The sequence below is a fragment of the Sinocyclocheilus anshuiensis genome, unplaced genomic scaffold (assembly GCF_001515605.1).
Source record: "Sinocyclocheilus anshuiensis isolate Anshui unplaced genomic scaffold, SAMN03320099.WGS_v1.1 scaffold958, whole genome shotgun sequence".
NCBI lineage: Eukaryota > Metazoa > Chordata > Actinopteri > Cypriniformes > Cyprinidae > Sinocyclocheilus > Sinocyclocheilus anshuiensis.
The window spans coordinates 157,493-171,167 of NW_015539929.1; the positions used below are offsets into that span (position 1 = coordinate 157,493).

The 13,675-nt window shown below is 35.3% G+C and overlaps 1 protein-coding gene across 1 annotated transcript in view; it reads right to left on the reverse strand.

The window, feature by feature from the left end:
* The window catches only part of sema5bb (sema domain, seven thrombospondin repeats (type 1 and type 1-like), transmembrane domain (TM) and short cytoplasmic domain, (semaphorin) 5Bb), a 63,744-nt gene extending 55,201 nt beyond the window's left edge, over positions 1 to 8,543 (reverse strand). The window contains exon 1 of the mRNA XM_016483852.1: positions 8,409 to 8,543. The gene's annotated coding sequence lies outside the window, so the exon portion shown is untranslated. The remainder of the gene's footprint in view (positions 1 to 8,408) is intronic.
* Positions 8,544 to 13,675: the final 5,132 nt, after the last annotated feature.

Here is a 13,675-nt window from a genome sequence, read left to right on the forward strand (position 1 = left end):
ATAAATTGTGCGCACGATTTACTATTTCGTTCCCTCGATTTATAAATTGTGCGCACGATTTACTAATTCGTACCCTCGATTTGCTAAGTCGCGCACACAATTTATAAATTGAGAGAACTTCAACGAATTAGTAAATTGTGTGCACGTTTTAGTACATCGAGGAAACAAATTAGTAAATCGTGCGCACAATTTATTTATTTTTTCTTGCATGTCATGTGCGGGGCTCTGTAGAAAAGTGCCCGACATCATTCACAATATTTTCCCATTGTCCAATCGAATGAAACCAAAGAGCGCTCGTGCTACGCTGATTCAGTGATTGGCTAGCAACATAAAAACCCGCAGCGCACTGCTCTTTTTTCTAAAATCAACAAGCATCATATGACCCCTTTAAGAAATCCTTTGTTAGAATCATTTAGACTTATTTTATATTGCTAGAAAACATGCCATAACTCATCTGTGTGGCTTCGTCACTTTAAACTCATCACACACCACAATGTCAAACAACTTGCGAATTAACTTGGGAATACCGACGTCAAAAGTGTGAATCTCGGCCGCAGAGTTGTATATTTCACTGCAATTCACACTCTGACAGCAGTCGATGATTTCCGTAAGGAATGCACTAAACACATTCAGAGTTAAACCTATAGCTCTACAACACACGCAGATATAATGTTTGCGCTGGTTGCCAGAAGGTGTTTTGAATGTTTGTTAGCATATTTCTAGGTGGCTGCTAATGTGTTTATGATTATGATAATTAATTAAAATAATATGATAACAGCGTCCATTATCAAGCAGCATAATGGACTGGTTTTATGTGGCTAAAATAACTGGAAATGAATGAATGAGTTAAAAATGGCCACACCGTGCTATTTTTAATACAACCATACTTTCAAAGTGTTTATAGTTATCGTTCTTGGTGTGAATGGGCCATAAGTCAGATGATTTAAAGTGTACATCCATTCAGGATGAGTTAAGCATTTAGAGCTAAGTTTTAAATGTATGGGTTTGTTCAAACTCGCCATTAATAATTACCTATAATGCTCTAAAATAAAAAAAATGTCTTCTCATTTATATCTTCTCACTTCTAAACAAGTATCATGTAGCAGTGTTATCTTAGTATCGAGATACTATTATTGATTTTATTAATGTTTTGAATTTTATTTTTATATTTTCTGCTTAATTTTAAAGTTTTTCATTTTTATTATTTTAGTATCGAGATAATATTATTGATTTTATTATTAATATTTTGAGTTAAATTTTTATATTTTCTGCTTTCACTTTATTTTAAAGTTTGTCATTTTTATTAGTTTTTTTTATGTTATAGTTATAATATATATATATATATATACATTTTTTTATTAATTTTTATTTCAGCTTTAGTTTATTTATTTTAGTACTTAAAGTTAAACTAAATGAAAACAAAATATGTTATTTTGGCAACTAGCTGAAATAAAATAAGTTCTTTATATTTTATTTCATTTAACATTTATTTCAAGTAACCACAATTTAACTTTAACTATAATAACTCTGGTAAGTACTAAGTAAAACTTTATTTTTTAAGCAGCTTTAAAACCAAATGTTTACAAAATACTTTACAGAAAATATATATGATTTATATGTAAAGAGTCACATACATTCATATGAAAAGTGCAAACAGCAAGCTGGTACCCCCAAGTATAGTATTCTCATTTAACATTTAAGTTTCCATTAGTAGAGGTTTGTCAAGCAGTAGTATCAAACCCTCTGCGCTAACCAGACGGATGAACAGATAGGAAAAAAGATAGCTACCGTGCCTTATAAAAACACATTTCTCTTTAAAAAGACCTGCTTGTTTGACTAACCCAGTCTGGAGGTACACAACACACCCCACCGCGGCCAGAAGCATCAATGGCTCTCTTGTGCCTGACAGAGCACTGTGCGGCCGGGCCTCGGGAACAGCAATATTTGCTTTAATATTTAAAACATTTGGCTTGACCCATTTCACACAAGCTTGGCAGTGTTGTCCTCCAGCCCCTCGGGTCTCGCTGCACAGCTTCCGTGCTTTACTACAATCAGCTTCCACAAACAGACCCTAACACGGCTCCTCCAGCCCAATTCATCCATTCACCATCCCAGCGTGAGGCAGCCGATATGGAAAACCCAGCTCCTCATCACAGGTGTGGGTCTCCACCCAGTTTTTCCCTCATCTATCTTTTCTCCGCTTCCTGACCACAAGCGACGCAGGCTGAAGTGGAGAACAGTGGCGCTAGTATAAGGTGATATGTTTTCGGTCTAACCTGAGGTTCAGCGCTCCACTAGTGGTTTAGAGAACCGTAAAAGAGTGCTGAGGTTTAAGAAGAGGTTTCTGGTTGGAAGGAAGACAGGCAGGTGAGGAGGAAACGCAAGCGAGAGAAGGCAGATTAGACACTATCTATTCATTCAACATTACTATTTTCCATATTTAATAATGATAAAGTCATTAAAAACCTATGTGACTATGGAATTTCTATGGAATAATTGGAATTTCTGCAATTATTTCCATTGTAATCAACAAAAATGACCATTTCTAGGAGGAGCAGGGTCTAATTTGGTGTTATTTTCACTGACTTGATTAACATGACCTCAAAGCAGCAATGAACTTGACCTTTACTGTGGCAGCTTCACTTAGACCCAACATTAACTATAAAATTACCTGCTAGAATGTTACACACACACACACAAATAACTGTTCAATGCAGAGATAATTCTATTAAAACTCACAAATATAGTCCAATTCATCCATTAATAAAAAACAATCATTTTATTTTTGATATGTGGCACAATTTATATGTCTACAAAATTGATTTTAAGCATAAGACTTTAAGTAAAAATGTCTTTAAAGGGATAGTTCACCCAAAAAATTTGATGTTTATCTGCTTACCCCCAGGGCATCCAAGATGTAGGTGACTTTGTTTCTTCAGTAGAACACATATGATGATTTTTAACTCCAACCGTTGCAGTCTATCAGTCGTATAATGCATGGCAATGGTAACAAAATCTATGAGAGTAAAAAAAACATGCACAGACAAATTTTTACCTCTAATACACCACTATGTCCAACTGTCTTTGAACGCGAGCACGGCATCCGATGCGTGAGGTGTGTACGCGCTCTGGCGTAGTTTACGTTAATGGGTGTGTTGATAGTAAGCAGATAAACATCACATTTTCATTTTTGGGTGAACTATCCCTTTAATATCAAGAGAAAAACAAATTCAGTCAGGTCTGTCCAAATGTAAGTGCACTCCAGCTCTTTCTTTTTCGTATTCTCAAACGTCTTGATAATTGCACATCTAGCTGAACAATTTAATAAATAATATGTTCTGATTGCCCAGATCACATCTTTTATTCTATTTTGAGTCCATGCATAATCTCTACATTGTTCTAAATGAATATTTACCAGGGCACTCATCCATAATTCTCCATATGCATATGTAGGAGGCATATTAATTACCTTTATAAGTTTTAATGCATAGTAAATAAAAAAAACCTGATCGTGTCCACAGCAAAAATAATATCGTCTTGTGCCAACAAAGGCAAAAATAACATAATATACAATAACATAATAACTAAATAACATAATAGTATAATATACTCTTCCCAGTCTTCAGTAGCCTTTCTATAGCTCTGTCTGTGTGAAAAAAAGACAGAAACTTAAGCTGTTTCTGAATAGAATTTATACTTACATAGTGCTTTTTTAAAGCTTGACAGCCCCAAAAGTCCAATTTTACCAAACATATTACAAGGAAAATATATGTTTCTGATAAAACAGCTTCCCCAGACATGCTCTTTGAGAACCCTGAGGAAAGCTTTCTAGTCTTTATCGGACATTTTTCATTTATGCCTGAAGAACTTTATATTTATCAAATGTATGACTGTAGGACATATGAATGCACATCACTACAAGCCCATGTATCTCTAAAATGACTTATTTGGTCTGAATTACAACATCAAGACATTTCTTACATGTCTGGATGCATGTGGAACATTTCTGCACGACAAGACACTCCCATTATAATCAACATATTCTACATTATCTACACTGTGTTCTCTTGATGTGATGATTTCCCCCATCAGCTGACACCTGAGCAAGATAAAGAAATTACAAACTAATTTTAACTACTTTTTTTTTTTTTTCAGAATAATGTTTACCAATGAATACTTCTCAACGTGACCAAGAGAGTTGAATAATAATAAAAAAAAAATGAAGCATTACATGCCAAATCAGCATAGAATGATTTCTGAAGGATCATGTGACACTGAAGACTGGAGTAATGATGCTGAAAATTCAGCTTTGCATCACAGGAATAAATTACATTTTATAATATATTCCAATAGAAAACAATTCTTTTAAATTATAATAATATTTCAAAATATTACTGTATTTTTGATCAAATAAATGCAGCCTTGGTGAGCAGAAAAGTCCCCTTGTAAAAACATTACAAATATCACGGACCCCAAATCTTTGAACTGTAGTATATAATGTTAATATAAATATATAAGAGGTAAGAGTAAACATCCACTTCAAGGAAAGACTCAACAAGGAAAGTTTTTCCTCCAGTAAAAGTCTTGTGTCTTGAGCACCCAGCTCAGATCATTTCTGATAGATTCCACATGAAATAAGTGTGTCTAGGACAACTAATGGGCCAGCGGCTATTGAATGATGATTTAAATCAAGACACTGAGTTCGAATGGCTCTCTGAAAGAAAGAACTTTGAGGTTACAAACACTTTCAGACAGCAAGTTTTCCACCGTGTCCTTGTCCAACTCTGCAAGGTTTGCGTTTCTCAAATTGCACACTGTCTCCACTCTAGTGACTTACCGATGCTAGATATGAGAGAAACAGAGCGAGGGCTGACAGAATGGGGTTGAAGGGTTATGTCGAGGAGACTAATTGAGCTGACAGAGGGAAGTCTCTACTCTGGTATCACATTTCAATGGTGACCTGTCAAAATCGCTGAGACTCTACTAGAGCCATAGAGTCACTTTCTTGACAGCACCAAACCTTTTTGAGTAAACTTTTAAATTTAATGGCTCTTATAGACCAAAACTTAGTTTCATGAGTTGTTCTGTTAAACGAATAGTTCACCCAAAAATGAAAAATTGCTGAAACTGTCCTCACACTCGGGCCATCCAAGAAGTAGATGAGTTTGTTTCTTCATTGGAACAGATTTGGAGAGATATGTAGCATTACATCACTTGCTCACCAATGGATGCTCTGCAGTGAATGGGTGCTGAGTCCAAACAGCTGATAAAAACATTACAAACATTACAACATTACAAACATCACTTCAAACAGTTACGAGTCCTCTATCAATAATATTGCTTTCTCCAGTGAAAAAGTAATCTTATCTGAATCAGGAGAGAAATATGTAGATAAAGCACCGTTTACAAGCAAAAACAGTCCAAAACAATTCTAATCTAGTGGTCGACCGATATATCGGCCGATATTTGGCATTTTTTAAATATCGGCATCGGCCGATAAGTTTTTCTGTTTGGCCGATGCGTTCGAGGCAGGACTTTTATTCTGACATCGCACCAGATTTTATTTTGACGGCGCTGAGAACGGCAGCGCCTGAGCACACAGTGTTCCATTTTCACTGTGTGCTGTATGTAAAATGAGTGTTACCTTGGCTTTGTTTGAAAAAATATGATTCCCAATGCACACAAACTTCCCAGATTACTGAGTGCCCTGTTGGTTACAGTGTTTACTTCCTTTTTAATTATATTTTTATTAAATATTAATTTATTTGTGAAAAATACTTTTCATTTAAAGTATAAGTATGTTTATTTTACATATTTATTTTTTTAATCTATTTTCAAATGATTTACAATTTCGTAAATATGAATTAAAATAAATAAAATTATATCGGCTTTATATCGGCCATCGGCCACCCTGCTTTCCAAGATATCGGCATCGGCAGTCAAAAAACCAATATCGGTCGACCACTAAATGTAACAAATATGTGGGTTGATTTAGATGTGAAAGGACAACAGGGGATGGACTTTTTCACTGGAGAGAGCATTATTATAGATTAGCCTATGGACTCATATTTTGGCCAAAAGTGCCGGTTTAAAGTTAAAACGACTTGATGGATTTGTTTCTCATAAACATGCAGCTTTTCATTTTACAAGATGTTAATTGATGGACTGGAGTTGTGTGGATTACTTTTGGATTATTATGATGTTTTGTCACCCATTCACTGCAGAGGATCCACTGGTGAGTAAATGATGTGATGCTAAATTTCCCTAAATCTGATGAAGAAACATTTTAGATAAGTAAATTTGAGTTTTTTGGGTGAACTATTGCTTAGTAATATAGCAACCACCTAAAATTCCACAACAACCACCAAGAAGCACACTAGCAACCAAATGTATTAGGATTTTATTTCCATTACGTAACCTATTTCCCAGTGAAACAGAATGCTCAATGTGAAAAATGTTAGGACTTTTTTATTTGAATATATGCACTAAAAAATCATTTACAAAAAGACCATGTAAACGTAAGGGTTAACTTAATGTAAAATGTTAATATTTAATGTAAAAATACCTCTTAATATATGTTTATAATTAATAAATGTAAATGTAAACATTAATTGCATACATTCACTACATTTAGTAAATACATCAATAACTAACTACATTAAGGATATTTTTTAAGCAGGTGAATTTAGGTTTGTTGTCATCGTTCGATAGCATGACTATTGGGTCAGTTCTGTTCATTCACCCCTACATGAAATATTAATGATTTTGTTCTTGCCGCAGCAATAATTCATGTAACAGACTTTTAAAATGCACTTCTAAATGTTTGATAACTGCTGAAACGGTGCTCGTGGCCATTGGGGAATATGGTAACTGGGGTATTTCTTTATCCAGTAACCCCTGTACTAACCCAGATTATACAGCCAATTAGTGCCGATGAGACAGAGACATATTCATTTTAAACCCTGACTGCTGATTAGCATATGAAAAGCATTGTCTGTAACTAAGTTTGACATGCACTTGAAGAGATGTGTTTTGTTCGTCTGAATATTACTTTTTCAAAAACAAGAAAAAGATCTGTGGCATCAGTTGTTTCTTCAACACAACAATGAGATTAAATGAGAAAAGGGAGATTTCCTGGTCTCCGGGTTCTCCTGTCTGAGAAAAACACCCCAGTAACATTGCACGTGTCGCCATAGTGTTTCAGAAGAGATCTCAACAATGTCTCAAACTATGCTCAAATTCACCAAGATACCAAAGTCTGCAATCAAAAGTCATCAATCTCAATGTGGCAATACCAATTATAATTTATAGCTGTATATTCTTACTGTATGTCAACAATAATCTCATTTGTGTCTTTTTTTTTTTGCTTCATGAGACCTGATTTGACCATGAGACCATTAGAATTGAGAATTGACTTAATATGCATTTAAAATGTACAAAACAGACAATAAATATAGAATGGGCATATACAAACTGTCTAATAAAAAAAAAGCCTGTAATGCAAACTAAAATCTACTTGCTATTTTAAAAAATGATTCAAATACGTCCAGCCACAAATTCCTTTTTTAATAGTAAACACAAAAAGAAAGTAAAATATGCTCCTCAAGTCATTTCTGTACACATTCTGATGGAATGCACATTAACATATAATTTTACAAAGAGCTGAAGAGAGCCAGAGGAGAAATCACATGCAGAGGTAATTATGACAAGGCCAGAGGTTATGCTGTTATTAATGAAAATATGAGGGTGGTCTGTCCAGATGTATGAGAAAATGCAGTTTCATATAACAGTCTTGCTAAGTGCTGAACCTCTGCATCACCTAAACTCCTGATTTAAACTTGCTCATGCCGGCAAGATGAAAATGTCTGTTCCTGACTAGACATACTGATAAGACTGAAGTTTCCATCCACTGCATGGAGAATTAGCATGAAAAAATCCATATCAAACCATCCTAAAACCACCTACATACTTCAAAGCTTAATCATTAAGAATTCTGATGTAGCCTATAATATATATATATATATATATGCATGATACAATGTTCATTACGCATAAACAAAACAAAGGCAGACTATTTGTAAATCATAACAGGTAATATTAATCATCCAGTACAAAGCCCAGAATTATAATAACTGTAGCCCTCTACTGGCCTGCGCTTACATTACTATTTACGCCACAACAATTATATTTCCAATAAATCAGTGTCATTAATTGTAAAGTGAATAAACAGCCTTAAAACAGACATGGCCAATGGAAACCAATTTTTCAAAACCACGCAAAAATATTAGACGTCATGCTGAAAAATCTTCTGAAACAACTTTCTGTCAAACTCACTTGCTACCTTAACTCGCAGTTCTGCTTGTAAACATGGTCATATTTAGTAAGGAAACCCGTAAGAATGATCTTACCTCTCGAGTCAGGTAATTTCAGTGTGTGTGAGATGTTCAGAAGTCTCTGCTGAGGTCTGTGAAGGCATCTGTAGTACATCTGAGCTCTCGCCGACAGCACCGCCTCACACCGGGACGAATCCTACCACTGCTGCTGCTACCGCTCGGCTCATGAATATTAATTAGGTAGTGCATGCCTTTGCTCCGTAACGCGCCTATGAGGAAGGTTTGCTTATGAATATTAATAAACTTAAGCTGACGTTGCTTCGTAGCTTTCTTATGGCTACGGTTCGGCTCATTAACATTAAGTAACAAACAAATAAAACTAATAAATTCGCCCCTGGGACAGGAAAATGGTGGCACTTCAGATGGTTGAATCTTTACAACAACGATCAATAACTGATCAATTATTCTGCAGAACTCAAAGAAAATAAACTCTCTTAAAACACACGTTTCTAACTCTGACTACTGTATTTATTAGCTAATAGGCCTATTTATTTTGACTTTACTTTGAATTCTTGATTTCTTTTTTTTTCTCTCCATAATTGTCTCAAATGTCTTCATCTCAAGCCTGCACTTCACTGACACTCCTTATTAGAAAAGTAGCACTAATCAAAGTGCCCAAAGTGGAAGAAACATTCATAGTTTTATCCTTAATTTGTTCATGCCTGTATTTGACAAGCAATATTAATACTAAATAAAACATATTTTACCATTTAGCGATCAAAAAAATGCTTTGCCAAGGAATGAGCTGGTTCAAAGGCTGAGAGATCATGTGAGGTTGGATAATGTGGTATTTGGCAAAGGAACTGAGGCAGGTATTGGGGTTCAAACACTATTACGGGGAATTTGCCAACTGGATTTTTGCCCTTTTACCGTCTAATCAGATGTTTTTAAAGGATTACTTGAACAAAAATTCTGTGTGCTATTCTCAAAGGCATTAAGTACTGCTGAGGGAAGGTATTGTACTCATGTTCTCATGTCTCAAACCTGCCAATCAACAGAGAAATGTCATTGATTTGAAAAATGATACATTTGAATAACATTGCAGTATGACTGACAGAAAATGGAAATTAGAAATCAGCAACTGTCCATCACAATAAGTACAGGCACTTATGTCAGTTTGAATGAGAAGTATTAGTACGCTAGTGGACTTTACCGATTGAGCTGTCAGTTATGGCCTATTATATGCTGCCACAGGTGTATTGAAACTCACCATTAATTTCTGCTGTAAATCTTTGAATGATGAAGTTTACTGAAACGCCTGGAAATCACATGAAATGAATTCAGTGGAGTCCCAACGCCCTCTGAGCTTTCAGTATTAGAAACAGATCACTGTAAGAACAGTCAATCAATGGACGATCGACAGCCAGAGCTTGTCTTTACATTACTTTAACTACAGTTCATCACAGATCTGAAGCTGCTTTGAAGCTCATCTTTGATATCTGATTGATGATCTCTTGTTTTGTGAGCATGTATAAAACTCAGCTGTGTGTGTGTGTGTGTGTGTGTGTGTGTGTGTGTGTGTGTGTGTGTGTGTGAGATGTGTGTGCGCGTTTTTGTGATAAATGAGGACATAAATTTGTATAATGACAAAGGTATGACATAGGTATTACAAGAAGAAGGTGACAGTTTCCTGTGAGGGGTAGGTTTAGGGGTAGGGTTGGTGTAGGGCAATAGAATATACGGTCTGTACAGTATAAAAACCATTACGCCTATGGGATGTCCCCACTTTTCACAAAAACAAACCTCTGTGTGTGTGTGTGTGTTTGTGTGTGTGTGTGCGAGTGTGCGTTTAGACACAACAAAACAGAAAGACAAAGACATTCACTTCAGCATCTAAAGAAACATCTAACATCAAAGCATGTCCGGGTCATATTTCACCCCAAAATCAAAAGAAAGAAATATATTTCAATAAAAATATTTATATAAAGTATGTGAAGGCTATTTCATGATTAAAATCATAGTTAATCCAAAATGAACAATTTGCTGAAAATTTACTCACTCTCAGGCCATCCAAGATATAGATGAGTTTGTTTCTTCATCAGATTTTGAGAAATTTAGCATTCCATCACTTGCTCATCAATGGATTAGTCACGTGGATTACTTGTGGATTATTGTGATGTTTTTATCAGCTGTTTGGACTCTCATTCTGACGGCACCCATTCACTGCAGAGGATCCATTGGTAAGCAAGTAATATAATGCTCAATTTCTCCAAATCTGTTTAAAACAAACTCATATAAATTGGTGGGGTTGCTGTCAAGAAAATAATATCACAATGCACATAGGTTGATTGATGAGGTTAATTGTCTTGATGCAATGTTTTTTGTTCTTTTGATTTTGAGGTGAAACTATGCACTTTCATGGTTATCTTCTCCATTGTTTCTTCATCAGTTCAACAAATTATGCAAAACTGAATAAATGCAATAAAAATACAAAATAAAGTATATAAAAAAGTATTAAGCACATGTGGACAGCCTCAGTTTAATGCCATGCATTTATATGCTATTTACTATATGCTTTATGCTGTATGTTTAGATGTCATGTGGTAACCCAACACAATACGAAACCCTCAACTCATATTTAATGTTTTCTAGGTTGCATTTTCTTTTACCTTGCAAAGTTTCGTTTTCAGATTTTGGGCATCATGCAACCTGTCCATTTAGCTTCTCCCTGTTTGGACTACAGCTTCTACCAAATGACATGAATTTGCACCAAATTTGATTGGGGAGTGTTTTCTATCCTAACCGTGCATGATTATATGGTTAGTTATATTACTTGCATTTTGCAAGACCTGTGACCCATTTTTTGATCGTAACCCACCAGTTGATAATCACTGATGTAGTCAATGGAGATCTAAGCGCTTTCGCACATACAGGCGCAGATATTCTGCAATAATTGCGTTGGCTGAGAAATTCTGATGGATGATTATTATAGGACATCCGTCTCTATACCCACACACAGCACTGATGCCCTTCTATTTTCAGAGTCGCAGTGATTAGCCTCTTTAATCAGAGCTGACAGTGAGAGCCAAAGAGAGATGTTGTATTGGAATACTGCATGGATCCAGAGTGTGTTTATGAGTGACAGAGTCATGTAGGAGTGTGTCTGTGTGTGTTTGTGTGTGTGTGTGCGAGTGTGCGTTTAGACACAACAAAACAGAAAGACAAAGACATTCACTTCAGCATCTAAAGAAACATCTAACATCAAAGCATGTCCGGGTCATATTTCACCCCAAAATCAAAAGAAAGAAATATATTTCAATAAAAATATTTATATAAAGTATGTGAAGGCTATTTCATGATTAAAATCATAGTTAATCCAAAATGAACAATTTGCTGAAAATTTACTCACTCTCAGGCCATCCAAGATATAGATGAGTTTGTTTCTTCATCAGATTTTGAGAAATTTAGCATTCCATCACTTGCTCATCAATGGATTAGTCACGTGGATTACTTGTGGATTATTGTGATGTTTTTATATATTTTTCTCTTTCTCTGTTCCAGCAGTAAAATCCTCACTGTCAGCTGCTCCTCACTCGAGTTGCTGTGGTCAGCAAATCAAAAGCTGTGCTGTGTGTCTGTCATCTTCAAGATGTCTGCATTGATTCATGGATTATTCAAGCATTTACATAATGCACATACTCTAGATAAGAAACCAGGTCGTCAGGGTTAATGTGAGTGTGAAGTCAGAATGTAAAAAGTATGGAGTCGGTAAGATTTCAAATTGCTTTTGAAAGAAGTCACTTATATATTTTAAAATGCAGTTTATTCCTGTGACGCAAAGCTGAATTTTCAGCATCATTACTCCAAAAACACAATATAAGTGAATTTGATTTAAAAAATAAAAAATGTAATTTACATTTTTGGTTAATTATTAGCATTTTTTTTTTAAACAGAATACCTTTTAGAATAATGCAGTTGGATATACTGTAATGCAACATTTACTTTGCATTACTCAGTCAAGTTTGATTTTTGGCCCTTCATATTAAAAGTTCACACACCTCTGCTTTAGAAAGGTATAATGCTTTCTTGCTTAAGCAAGTGTTAATTTCTTTAAAAAATATATCTCTGACCCTAAACTTGAATGGTGTATTTAAGTAAGTAAGTAATGTAGTGTATTTAAAATACATTTGTGGTCTTACTGGTCTTACGCAATTCAACAGTAAAATGTTAGTTTTCATAATCTTTCATCAAAATGTAAAACTTGCCCCACCCTGAAACAATTTTCCTTTCTTGAAGACATCTCATAGGTTGTGTGGGCTATTAGTAAATATAGTCAAAGCCAATTCAACAGTGTTTCAGGAGGAGAGAAGTCCACTGTTCACAGTCCACTGCAAACTCAAATAACTACTTGAAAGAGTTTGCTGGGTGATTTTCAAGCCAGACTGACGGTACAACACAGACTGCGATTAATAATATTAGCCATGTTGAGCAGTGCTCACATATTGATCATTCTCTTTCAGTCAAATAGTGTATTATCCATCAAAAATCCCCTCTGGTTCTGGGTGGACAGATGATTAGTTAGCCATTACAGCTAAATCTTCTGCTATTCATTTTCATAACTAATGTCAATGTTCTGAGCCTGTCAGTTCAGAAAGTATTTCTGAGGAAAATTAAGAGAGGAGTGTTATGAAAATATAAGCTGATGGTCTGGCTTACAAAAGAGGACCAATTTTTAAAGGGATAGTTCCAGTTCTTTTGAACCTCTTTGATTTTAAAAACATCTCTTGTTGATTTTCTCAAGCATGTCATACCCAGATTTCTACCGCCTCGGTGTCTGACCCATTTCAGATACAAAGCTGTAGCAGATCCATCAAAAGAGAGACGTTTTATGCAATGTGAATCATAACTTGAGTCATACCGACACAACACTGCTGTCAGCATGGGAATTAAACAGAGCAAAACAGGTCAATCTTCACCTCTCTGTACTTCAGTCACCTAATACTATGAAAGGCGACTGTTCGTAATGGATTTGTGTGATCAAACAGGCTCTTAACATGTGTCGACATTAACATCACTAGAGGTACAGAAGCGGTGAACCCTCTCAACTTCAGATTTCAGCAACAGGAAGATTTATGTCTGCCCCATTTACACGTGTAAATATACACCGATCTACTGCTTAAAATTATTATTATTACTCTGAGACCAAACAGTAACTTGTTCTATAGAGTTTTCAATCTATCTATCTATCTATCTATCTAACTATCTATCTATTTACAGTGGGTACGGAAAGTATTCAGACCCCCTTCAATTTTTCACTCTTTGTTATATTGCAGCCATTTGCT